Below are 11622 nucleotides of genomic sequence, written 5' to 3'. Positions count from 1 at the left end.
CCCAGCAGCACCCCTTCCAGAGCTGGGAAACTAAGTCCTTCAGCCTATGGATCTGGGCCAGCAGCAGAGTGTCCACTACAATAGGGGGATACTAACTGGCTTTCCAAGGTGGACATCAATTCAGATCTTTACTGTATGTCTTGAAGATATCAGAGAGGGAAACAGCTTGGCGAGGCAAACATCTTAAATCCCCTCTTTGCCTCCCAGCGTCACCAGAGCCATATAAAGTGAAGATATTGCCCCCCAAACTCTCTCTCCTCCAAGTGGAATGAGGTCTTTTGTGACAGAACAAGAGGAGCACAGAATTTAAGAAGACTGATGGGATACTTCAATACACTGAGAGGTGGGGAGGAGTTTTTTCCACAAACAGAGAAACTTGGACACTAAGTAAGGGAATTTACCAGGAGAAGAACCCAAGAAGTACAAGACCCATTGAAAAGGGCCTAGTGAGAGCCCACTGTAAGCAACATTATTCTATCACTTCTTATCTTTCTAGGCTCTGCCATTGCTTACCAGGCCCTTCCCCCTACCTTTCCTCAAGGGCAAACTTCCAACCACAGGAGTGTAGAGCCCTGTCAATAGGTATCTCCTCATCAGCTTTCAGCCCTTCGCCTGCAGGAGTGAGGTTTGTTTGTACCAGATTTTATTCTGATTTCCCCTTCACACTTGTCATCTCAAGAAAATGATTTGGGACCTGTACATCTAGTGGAGTAATAGCAGGGAAGTCCTGGCATTTGGAAAGGGGAAACTAATCTTAAAAAGTTAAAAAATCCTTGAACTGTGAAAGTAATAAATGACACTCCCCTTTACATCATTATTTTATACTTTGGTGCCTTCTAAATTTTGGTTTTGTGTCTTACTCTAAACATAACTTTGGTTGCAAAAGTAAACCTTAGTTACTTCTTGCAAGGACAAGAAGAATTATGCAATTGCATAGTTGTTGTGAGGCTGCAAAAACAGCCAGCTCTGATTTGCAGGCGTTTTCAAGATTGATATTATTTAAATGACTGTATCAAAGTGTCCCTTCCCAGAGAATCTGTTAATTAAGGGGTTACCTACCTCTGACACTCCCATAATCTTTCCATGCAGGAAACATATTTGTTCCCTCATTTTTTTTTCCCAATTAAGAAAGAGCGAATGAGTTCAGATGACTTGTCTAGGATCACAGAGCAAGCCAGTGGCAAGAAGCTCAGTCTATTAATTCCAGCCAGACAGGATGCATTGAGCATTGCTAGTAAGTTCTGCTCACTTGGTGACCAGAAGTCAAAATGTTTGCTACTGAGATTTTCTCAGAGTGAGACCCACTGACCTGCAGAGGATTGATTGAGCCTTCAGCATTGCCAAGTCCAATGAGGGTTAGCTCTCTAGTAAATTAAACCTTGGCTTATGGTTTCTCCTTCAGTTCTCAGCAACATATTGGAATGAATCAGGAAGACATATTCTCAAATACAGTAAGCGACTAGCACAAATATTTTATTAGCCCATATTTCGTTCAATTTCCATAACCAAGAAGTGGGTTAAAAATCATGGCCATAATATATTTCATAAATCATAAAAATGCTTGTGATCTGCATGTGTATATCTCTGAAGGCTTTACAGACCTTGTTTAAAATTGATCCACTCCAGAACTCCAAGAGTAAGTGGGGTGTTTTTCCATCCATTGCAAAATAATCAATAGACCCAAGTGTGTTGTAAACAATTCTATCAATATGGAAGAATAAAAAATAAAATGAGGAAGGTCCATCCTCACCTCTTCATAATTATACCCCTAAGAGGTAACTACTTTAATCAAGGTGATGTATATCATTTCAGATCTTTTGCTATAAATGTTCATTATAAATGTGTGTATGTATATGTACATTATATAAAAATGAGACTGTGGTATACTTACTTCACAGCAACTTCTTCCTGCAGGAATCCTCGTTCTCATACAAAGGAACTCTATCCTTGTCCAAGTCATCTTGACTTTTCATACAACCAACTGGTCTATCATCAAATCTTATTGATTCTTTCAGTGTATGTCCAGGAATCATCCCCAGGCCATCGCCGGGTGTAAGCCACCATTGAGGCTTATCTGGATTACTGCAGGAGCCTTGCAAATGCTGTTCAGCTCCCTCTTTGACACTCTTCAGTCAGTTCTCAGAATAGCAACAGGACAGATGCTGTGATAACATAAAGCAGAGCCTGTCACTCGTTTTGCTCAAAACCCGCAAGTGGCTTCACACCTCACTCAAAGTAAAAGTCAGAGTCCTCATCGGGAGCTACAAAATCCTATGTGACATGGCCCCTTCCCCATTACTGCTATGCCCTTATCTCCTGGCCCTCCTTCCATCCTAGTCTCAACACACCAGGCACAGTCCCACCTGACAGTCTTTGCCCTTGCTCTTCCGTCTTCCAAGAATACCTCCTAGTTTATACTCACAAGTCACTTTCACAAGGAAGCTTTCTCTGGCCACCACATCCAAATTGTCAACGTCTTCACTGTGTGTCACAGCCCATCCCTCAAATCATTTCATTTCTCCTTAGCATGTTTCATTATCTAATATACAGGGTGGGGCAAAAGTAAGTTTACAGTCATAAGTACTCGAAACACAAAGATTATTCTTATATTATTATTTATTAATTATTGTATTATTTTCCATATGAACAACTGTCAACCTCCTTTTACCACACCCTGTATAGCTTTGTTTTTGTTTATTTGGTTTATTGTGTTTCCTTTGGAAAGATGTAAGCTATGAGAGCAGAACATTTTCCCCCCACCACTATTTTAGTTTTAGTGCATAAAGCTGCATTAAATTTCTGAATAAATTTAATATATAAACTAGATATTTTTCAGTCGATTATTTTATCTGTCTTTCCATAGTAATCCATATAGAAATTTCTGTGGTTACATTATGTAGGCATACCACTTGTATTTAAACATCTTCACATTTATGGATTTTTATTCCAATTTTTATATTAGGAAAAATGAGAATTATCTTTTCATGTATATCTTTCTGTCACATGCAGTTGCATGCTCTTTATTCATATTTCACAGAGAAAGAAATGAGACCCAAAGATACCATGAGGATTGCCACAATTAGTAAGTAAGAAAATGGGCAGAGCTTGCACTGTGGTTTCAGACCCTGGCCGAGCACCCGTTTCCTTATTTGGAGTTGCAAATTTCACCATTTACATCTGTTATGAGGGTTTCTAATTCCACACTCTCACCAATTTTATTTTAAAAATGATCATTGAAGCCTTTATGGATGACTAAGTAGCAAAGGATATTACAAAACTGGTCAGAAGGAAAGAGAAAGGTGAAGATCAACAACGAAAGCAGTAATGACAAGCAGGAGGAAGAATGGGGTAGTGATAATAAGTGGGCCTCATAAATTAGGAAGGAATGAGAAGTGGTCAATAATTCATATAAATGTGGACATACAATGAGTGCATAAGGGGGACTCATGTGCATAAGTAAGCACATGAGAAAATGACTCTGAGAAGAGGAATGGAGCTGGACACCATGATAATCTGAATTATGAGGCTTTGCATGCCTAATAGGAATATTGTAGTGAAAGTATGAGCATCCATAATTAATTTGGTGTTTTGAGGAAAGCCTGATGATTATGCTATGTTTATGTCCACAGAAACACATTATGGTTAAAAGAGTAGCGTTAACTCTTTGAATGTCTGGAATTTTCACTCTCAGTTACACTGAGTATGAAAGAGGTAAAGAACAGCGCTTAGCCCTCACGTGGTTTGTAACTGAGAAAGCCTATCGGTAGTAGATGAGACAATTGTTCTCAATTGCTCATGACCTCCGGATCCTGATTTAGAATTAGGTATCCACATCCTTTGCTATTTGTCTTTGAAGTTCCTCCCACTACAGCAAGCACCCCCCGTGTCCCATCCCCCACTATTAGGCTTGGCTATATGACTTGCTTTTGTCAATGTAAAGTGTGAGGATGTGATAGTGTGTTAGCCCTGGGTCTGAGACAGCATGCATATCTGCTCAGGTGCTTATATTCCTTTGATAACCATGAGTAAAGCAGGTTCCAAAGAGTTTCTGACCTTCTAACACAGGACCCAGAATGAGACACATGGAGTACACCTGAAAGTGACAAGCCTAAAGTCAAGCGCAGCTCATCTGCTGCACTGACAACCAATTAGCAAGAACAGTAAATGCTGAGTGTATAAACCATGAATCTGAAGATTGATGTTACGAAGTATCATTGCTGCAATAGCTAACTTATACATGCGCCAATGGACTGCTCTGGCTCTCACTTCCTGTACCTACAGAATAGTATAGCCCTAATGATATCCAACTCAACGACTTCATGGCTCAGTTCTATAACTTTCCGTCTGTGTGACTATGGGCAAGTTATTTAACCTTTCTGAGTTTCAGCCTCTTTATTTGTAAACTAGGAATAGTAATGTTATGAAAACAAAAGGAGATGGTGAACAAACAGCACAGGGTAAATCTTCAGTAAGTATTAACTGCTTTATCACTAGTATTGCTATTACTATTATTATTCCCACCACCATTCAGACTTCCATCAGCCAAGAAAGATTCCCTCCTCAGCCATCTTTTAGTAATTTTGGATTTTCTGGGAAACATATCTCACAGCAGCTTGCTGGCCCTAATCTTCCCCTACTTCAAAAGTCCTCTCAGATTTAGGTTTGGAAGCAACATCAGAAGGTAGCTGCTGACAGACTCCTGTCACCCTTCCATAGGTAGAAAAGGAAGAGAACCAGATGGAGAGAAAGAATAGCCACATTTCAGTTTTTTAATCTAAATGCTCTGTATTTCCAGATAATTAACTCTGTCTGCACTCAGATCTCAGGTGTCCATTTACTCCTGAGACCCTGGCACACAGAGATACACTCTGGGGAGTTTCTAGCACTTCTGTGAAATCTATTCTCAGTCGATCTAACTCAGTTCACATTCACATGTGGGTGAAACTTTATGGAAGATGAAGGGTTTTCGCTGGGTAAACTAATTTCTGAGAAAGTTTCTTTATCCATACAACAAAATTTTAAATGATGAAGTGACTATAAACATAATAAAAGGCAAACTCCACAAGTACAGAGTAAAACCCAGAGTCTTGGGAGGTCAGCCTTCTAGATGGAGCTGTAAATCTCTGATCAGAGTCATTTTTATTATCACAGTGCCCTCCACATAGAGAGTTATTAGTAGTACTCTTTATACTCCTTGAACTAGAGGTCAGGCCTCCTAGGAAAAAGAGGAAATCCATTGAAAGATATTCAGGGGACCCTTGAGTCCCAAGGTCATACAGCTCCACTGAATTCTTAGATACACATGTAGAGAGAAGAGTTCTTTATCTGCTTGACATCTCCAACTATAAAGAAAATGCCAGAGAAAAACTAATTCACATAAGTGTCACAAATTGCTTTTGTAGAAATATCTACCCCATAGAGAATCCTTAGAGAACAATGAGCGATGGAAGACATTTGGCTTTTGGTTGCATTATTTTACATTTTAAAATATGACACCTATCTCAGTGCCAAGCTCTAAAATAGTGCTTCTCAATTTTTTTCATTACTATTCCATTTTTCCTACTTTTTATTCCCTGAACTCTTCCTCTCTTCCAAAATATTAACTCTACAGACATAATACATATATATTGGATCTACACCTGTGCTTTATTTAAAAATAGTAAATTTTTCTGCCCCTACCCCAAGAACAAATATTTGTCCCCCTTAGAGTTGGCTTCGTTCTCATTGCAAATAAATGTTCTAAACAGAGCACACTATCTGATTCACATATTTAAGCCAATTCAACTAATAATTGTGATTTAGTCTGGAATATACACTTTATATTATTCTATAATTCATTAGGATCAATTTCTGAATCATTTTGTGCCCATTTATTTATAGAATAACAATCTATAACTTTTCCATTACTTACTAATGACATTTTTGGAAGGTTCTAAGCATAAGAATTAAAATCTTATCTCTAAAATGAGATCAATGATCTTGGAATCATTTGTGGTGATATTTATCAGTTCAGCATAATTCAGTAATTCCTCAGAATGGTGAAAGGTGAGGGAATACTGAATGACTTAGATCCTTCATCAATTAATTTTATTCATCTTGATGAAACTACTTATTAATCCTCAAGATCTAGAGACATTTGTCAGTCTGAGAGGCACCAAACATTTATTCAACTATCTGATAACACCATTTCCATATAAAAATCTGTCTCTACCCATTGTGTGCAAAGAAGATAAAATGGTAAATGGAGGTGTTTTATACATGTGCCTTGTTTTCCTTGCAGAGGTGAGAAGAGCCTAAATTTTCTCTTCATCTCAAAGGAAAGGCACATGCATTTAGCCAATGGAGTATATTCTTCTACAACTTTGGACCTCAAACAAATAAAACAAGATAAAAAGAAACATGACATTAGTTCACCGCCATGGGTGACTGCTGCAGCTATAAGATGCCACTAGGAGAATTGCTCCCTAATTTTCTGGAATAAATCTAACCTTTCACCACTTTTCAAGCATAAGCAGTATCTCTTTTTAATTTTATTAGCCCACTTTTTCTTTCTAGCACATTTTTTTGTTGTTATCCAGTGCTGTTTTCCACTTCTCAAAACCAAGAAATTCTAAAAGCATCAGAAATCTCATAAAAGATGAGTTGATCAGTTATTTTGGTCTCAGGAGAAGATTCCAGAGCTGTACCCACTAACCACGTGTACTTATTTAAATTTAAAAGTATCACTTTGGATAGATAGACTTTTTTTTAATCCTCACGAGAGGATATATTTTTACTGAATTTGAGAGAGAGGGAAAGGAAGAAAGAGAGAGAGAGCAACATTGATGTGAGAGAGAAACATCAATTGGTTGCCTCCCAAACATGTCCAATTGGGCATCTAACCCACAACCTAGGTATGTGCCCTGACTGGGAATTGAGCCTACAACCTTTGGGTATAGAGGATGATGCTCTAACCAACTGAGCTACCCAGCCAGTGCTAGATAGATGTTTTAACAATATTAATTCTTTAAATCCATGAATATGATATATGTTTCCATTTATCTGTGTTTTTCAATTTCTTTCATCAGTATTTTATAGTTTTCAGTATAGAGATCTTTCACCTATTTTGTTAAATTTCCTATTTTATTGTTTTCCTATTTAACTATTTTATTGTTTTTGATGATATTATAAATAGTTTTCTTAATTTCAAATAGTTTGCTGTTAGTATATAAAAAAGGAACAGATTTTTGCATGTTGATTTTGTATCCTTCAACTTTACTCAATTTGTTTATTAATTCTAACAATGCCAAAGAAGGCATATAGGTGCTTAACATCAGGAATCATAAGGGAAAGGCAAATCAAAACCAAAATGAGATATCACTTCATACCTGCATTAATGGCTACTATCAAACTGACAAGAAACAGCCAATGTCAGTGAGGATACAGAGAAAAGGGAATCCCTGTGCACCACCGGTGGGAATGTAAATTGGTGCTGCCATTTAAAATAAGGAAATCCTATTATTGCAACAACATGGATGGACATTGAAAGCATCATGCTAAATTAAAAAAATCACATGGAAAAAAAAAACAAATACTGTTTGATCTCACTTATATGTTGAATATTTTAAAAAATTCAAACTCCTAGGTATATAGAATAGACTTTTGGTTACCAGTGGTGGGGGCTGAGTGAAATGAGTTAAGGTTACCTTCCAGTTATAAGATAAATCAGCCTTCCAGATGCAATGTACAACAGGGTAACTATGGTTAACAATTCTCTATTGTATACTGGAAAGTTGCTAAAAGAGCAAATCTTAAAAGTTCCCATCACAAGAAAAAAGAAAGAATTTGTAATTATGCGTGGTGGTGGATGTTAACTATATTTAGTCTGGTAATCATTTCACAGTGTATACATATATCAAATCATTATGTTGTACACCTGAGATTAATAGATTAATTTAAATTATATATGAATAAAGAAAAATGAACTTAAATGGATTAAAGACTTAAATGTAAAACCTAAAACTTAAAACTTTAAACTACTAGATGAAAACATAGGGAAAAGGCTTATGTACAGTGGTCTGGGCAATAATGTTTTTCAGATACGACCCCAGAAGAACAATCAGCAAAAGCAAAACCAGACAAATGGAATTGCACCCAACAAAAATTCTTCTTTATAGCAAAGAAAACAATTAACAGAGTAAAGGAACAATCCATGGAATGGGAGAAAATGTTTGAAAAACATACATATAAAAAGAGGTTGATATCCCAATTACAATGGTGGGCAAAAGTAGGTTTACAATTGTAGTACAAATAAATAATACAATAATTAATAAGTAATAATATAAGAATAAACTGAGTCTCAAGTACTCACAACTGTAAACCTAATTTTGTCCACCCTTCTATATAAGGAACTCAAAAAATTCAATAGCAAGAAGACAAGTAACCTGATTAAAAACTAGGACCTGAACAGACATTTCTCAAAAAAAGACATACAAATGGCCAACAGGTATATGAAAGTGTACTTCACATACTAATTATTAGGGAAATGCAAATCCAAGCCTCAGTGAGATATTAATTCATATCTGTTATGATGCCTATTATAGAAAAGGTAAGAGATGACAAGTGTTGGCGAGGGTGTGGAGAAAAGGAACCCTTATAGACTATTAGAGGGATTGTAAATTGGTGCTGCCATTATGGAAAACAGAATGGAGTGTCCTCAAAAAATTCAAAGTAGAACTACCATATATATAATCCAGCTATCCCACTTCGGGGTATCTAATCAAAGGAAATGAAATCAATATTTCCAAGATATATCTGCACTCCCATGTTTGCAGCATTATTCGCAATAGCTGGATATGGAAACAGCCTACATGTCCATCTACGGATGAACAGGTAAAGAACAGGTGATATAGATATATAAAATGAAACACTATTCAGCCTTAAATAAAGAAGGAAAACTTGTCATTTGCGACAACATGGTTAACCTGGAGGACAATATGTTAAGTAAAATAAGTCAGTCACAGAAAGATAAATACTGCATGATTTCACTTATATGTGGATCTACAAAAGTAGAATTCAAGAGTAGAATGATGGTTGCCAGGAGCTGAGGGATGGGAAAGAGTGCAAAGTTTCAGTCATGCAGAATGAATAAATTCTGGAGATCTAACGTAGTGAATACTATTGTATTATATACTTGAAATTTACTAAGCGCACCACCATACACACGTACACACACCAAAAAAATGGTAACTATGAGAGGTGATGGAAATGTCCATTAGTTTGATTGTGATAATCATTTCGCAATGTGTATATAAGCCAAAATAATACATTGTACACCTTAAATATATACATTTATCAATTATACTTCAATAAAGCTGGAAAAAATATAAATTGCATTAAATGAAAATCAAATAAAGATAAAAATTTGGTTCAATTGCAGTAGACATATTTTAAAGATTCCAGGGCCACATGTAACTAGGGGCCAACATATTGGAGAGATCACATAAAACATTCTCATCAGCACAGAAAGCTGTAATGGATAGTGATGCATTAAAATGCTCATGACTCATGACGTAAAATGAGAAGTGATGTCCAGAAACCCTCATAGGTTAATAAATATTGGCTTGTGAGAACAGGATCTATTATTGCCAATATTTACTAACTGGGATGAAATCTCTGGAATAAATGAGTATGAGTCCAGCACAATCCCTGGTACATGGTAATTCTCAATTAGTATGCATTGAATTAAGAGCTGTTGTGTCAGAGCTTCCTGAGCTATGAAGATTAATAAACCTCCAATCTTGGCTTTTTCTGGCCCTTTTGTCATTCACCTTCGCTAGGTCATTTGGAAGAAATTAAGGAAACAGATAATACCTCTTGGGTTTCCATTACAGGAAACACCCTGAAATGATATTATACATACAAGTGCTTTGGAAACCATAATTCTCTAATGGAGCACAGCTTATAATGAGTTCCACAGATGCTTAAAGGTGTTAACTTTTTCAATAGGTTAAGGATCCTAGTAATAAATTAGGGAAAGTCTAGGCTAAACATGTAGGAGAGCAATAATTTTGAGAGGTGAGCCAGTACCTTTTCCTCCAGACAATAGGCTGTGTGCCTCCCACTCTGTCCTGCTCCAATTAAAGCCACTGCTCTTTTCTGTGTGCAGTGCCTTAGGGAGGGATGTGAAAGCAGAGAAAATATGTGGCATCCTACAGTTGGCTTCCAAAAATCTAAGTCCTTAGAGGGAAGGCAGGACTGGAGGCAGAAACAAATGACTTGGGAGAAATACTAGTAGTGAAAGCACTGTCTACAATCTTCCCCCCACCCACTCAAGAAAGATGATTTTCTGGACTGGGGGAAGGAAACGGGAGGGGGGGGCAGATGGTAAGAGCATAGATGTTGGTGATTTCTGGAAAGAGGGGCTCTGAACCTCACCCTGGCAAGTGTAATTCCCAGAGATGAAATGCCTTTGTAATTTGCTTAGTAAGTTTGTCTCTGCAGAGGGCTGCCTAGGTAGCCTCACAGAGAGCTCTCGGTTCCAGCACAGCAAACTTGCACGAGCCATACTGAGCCTAGAGGAGAAAGAGGGAGCATAGGACCCAAAAGGGGCAAGCAGACAAGAATAAACATTGTTCTGCCTTCACTGAATGCAGGGTCAGGTAGAATGAAGGACATGTCAGAGGGCACTTTGCATGGTCAGATTTCTAATAAGGGAGATAGCCTGACCCTTGGGGCAAAGGAACTCGCAAGCACAGCACCAGAGCCCCATGCTGGCTGTCACTGTCTGTGAAGGACTTGGGAAAACGTCACTTGCTATGAACTGGAACTAACATATTTTGCAGCTGCAGGAGGCAAGTGGTTTCCCCATTTTCTCAACATTGCGTGGAGAATCGTGCTTGGGCAGGCACAGCTGGACACATCATGGATCATGAGCTAGGACAGAGATCTGCTCTTGCTGCCGAGCCTTATGTCGGGCTCTCATGTGAGCAGCCCTGCAGCTTGGGTGCTGGGTGCTTAGGGAAGAATCGTGGCAATGCTGGGAGCTCGGTTTCCTTGGAGCATCTTGGAGCACACTCTCAAAAGTGTTTCTTCAATCAAATGGTTTTCTCCTATCAACTAGCTTAAATCAACTTATCACTGGAACAGTTTTAAGTGGACTGGAGGCAAAAAATAGGAGTGATGTTGGAACATTGGTCACTGCAAAGGGTATGGGCCACATAGGCCAGTGTACCAGTTCAGTACTAACCAATCAGAGCAAGTATGATGCTTCTTAGACCCCATGCATGTGGGAGTAAATGAGCCTGAAATGAGGGTAGAACAGATGGAAATAGGAGAAAAAGTCTAGGGAATGAGGTTCTGAGGCAATTTATAATCATAAAGATCTTGACATATACCTGTGCTCTGATCAACTAGCCAAGAAATAGAGCTAAGTTTTAATTTTAAAAATAATTACATACTCAAGTATATAAATAAGAAAAACAATCCATGCCCAAAGAAGTCATTGCATAATAGAATGTTATTAAAATTAAAGCCATTTAAAATGTTTAAGAAAAATTTTACAATAACATAAAAATTATTTGTTATATTAAAATTTTTAATTAGGTTAATTGTATGCATAGAATGACCACAATTATATAAAAT

The sequence above is a fragment of the Miniopterus natalensis genome, chromosome 11, assembly GCF_054644295.1.
Source record: "Miniopterus natalensis isolate mMinNat1 chromosome 11, mMinNat1.hap1, whole genome shotgun sequence".
NCBI lineage: Eukaryota > Metazoa > Chordata > Mammalia > Chiroptera > Miniopteridae > Miniopterus > Miniopterus natalensis.
Note: the sequence above shows the minus strand (reverse complement) of the source record.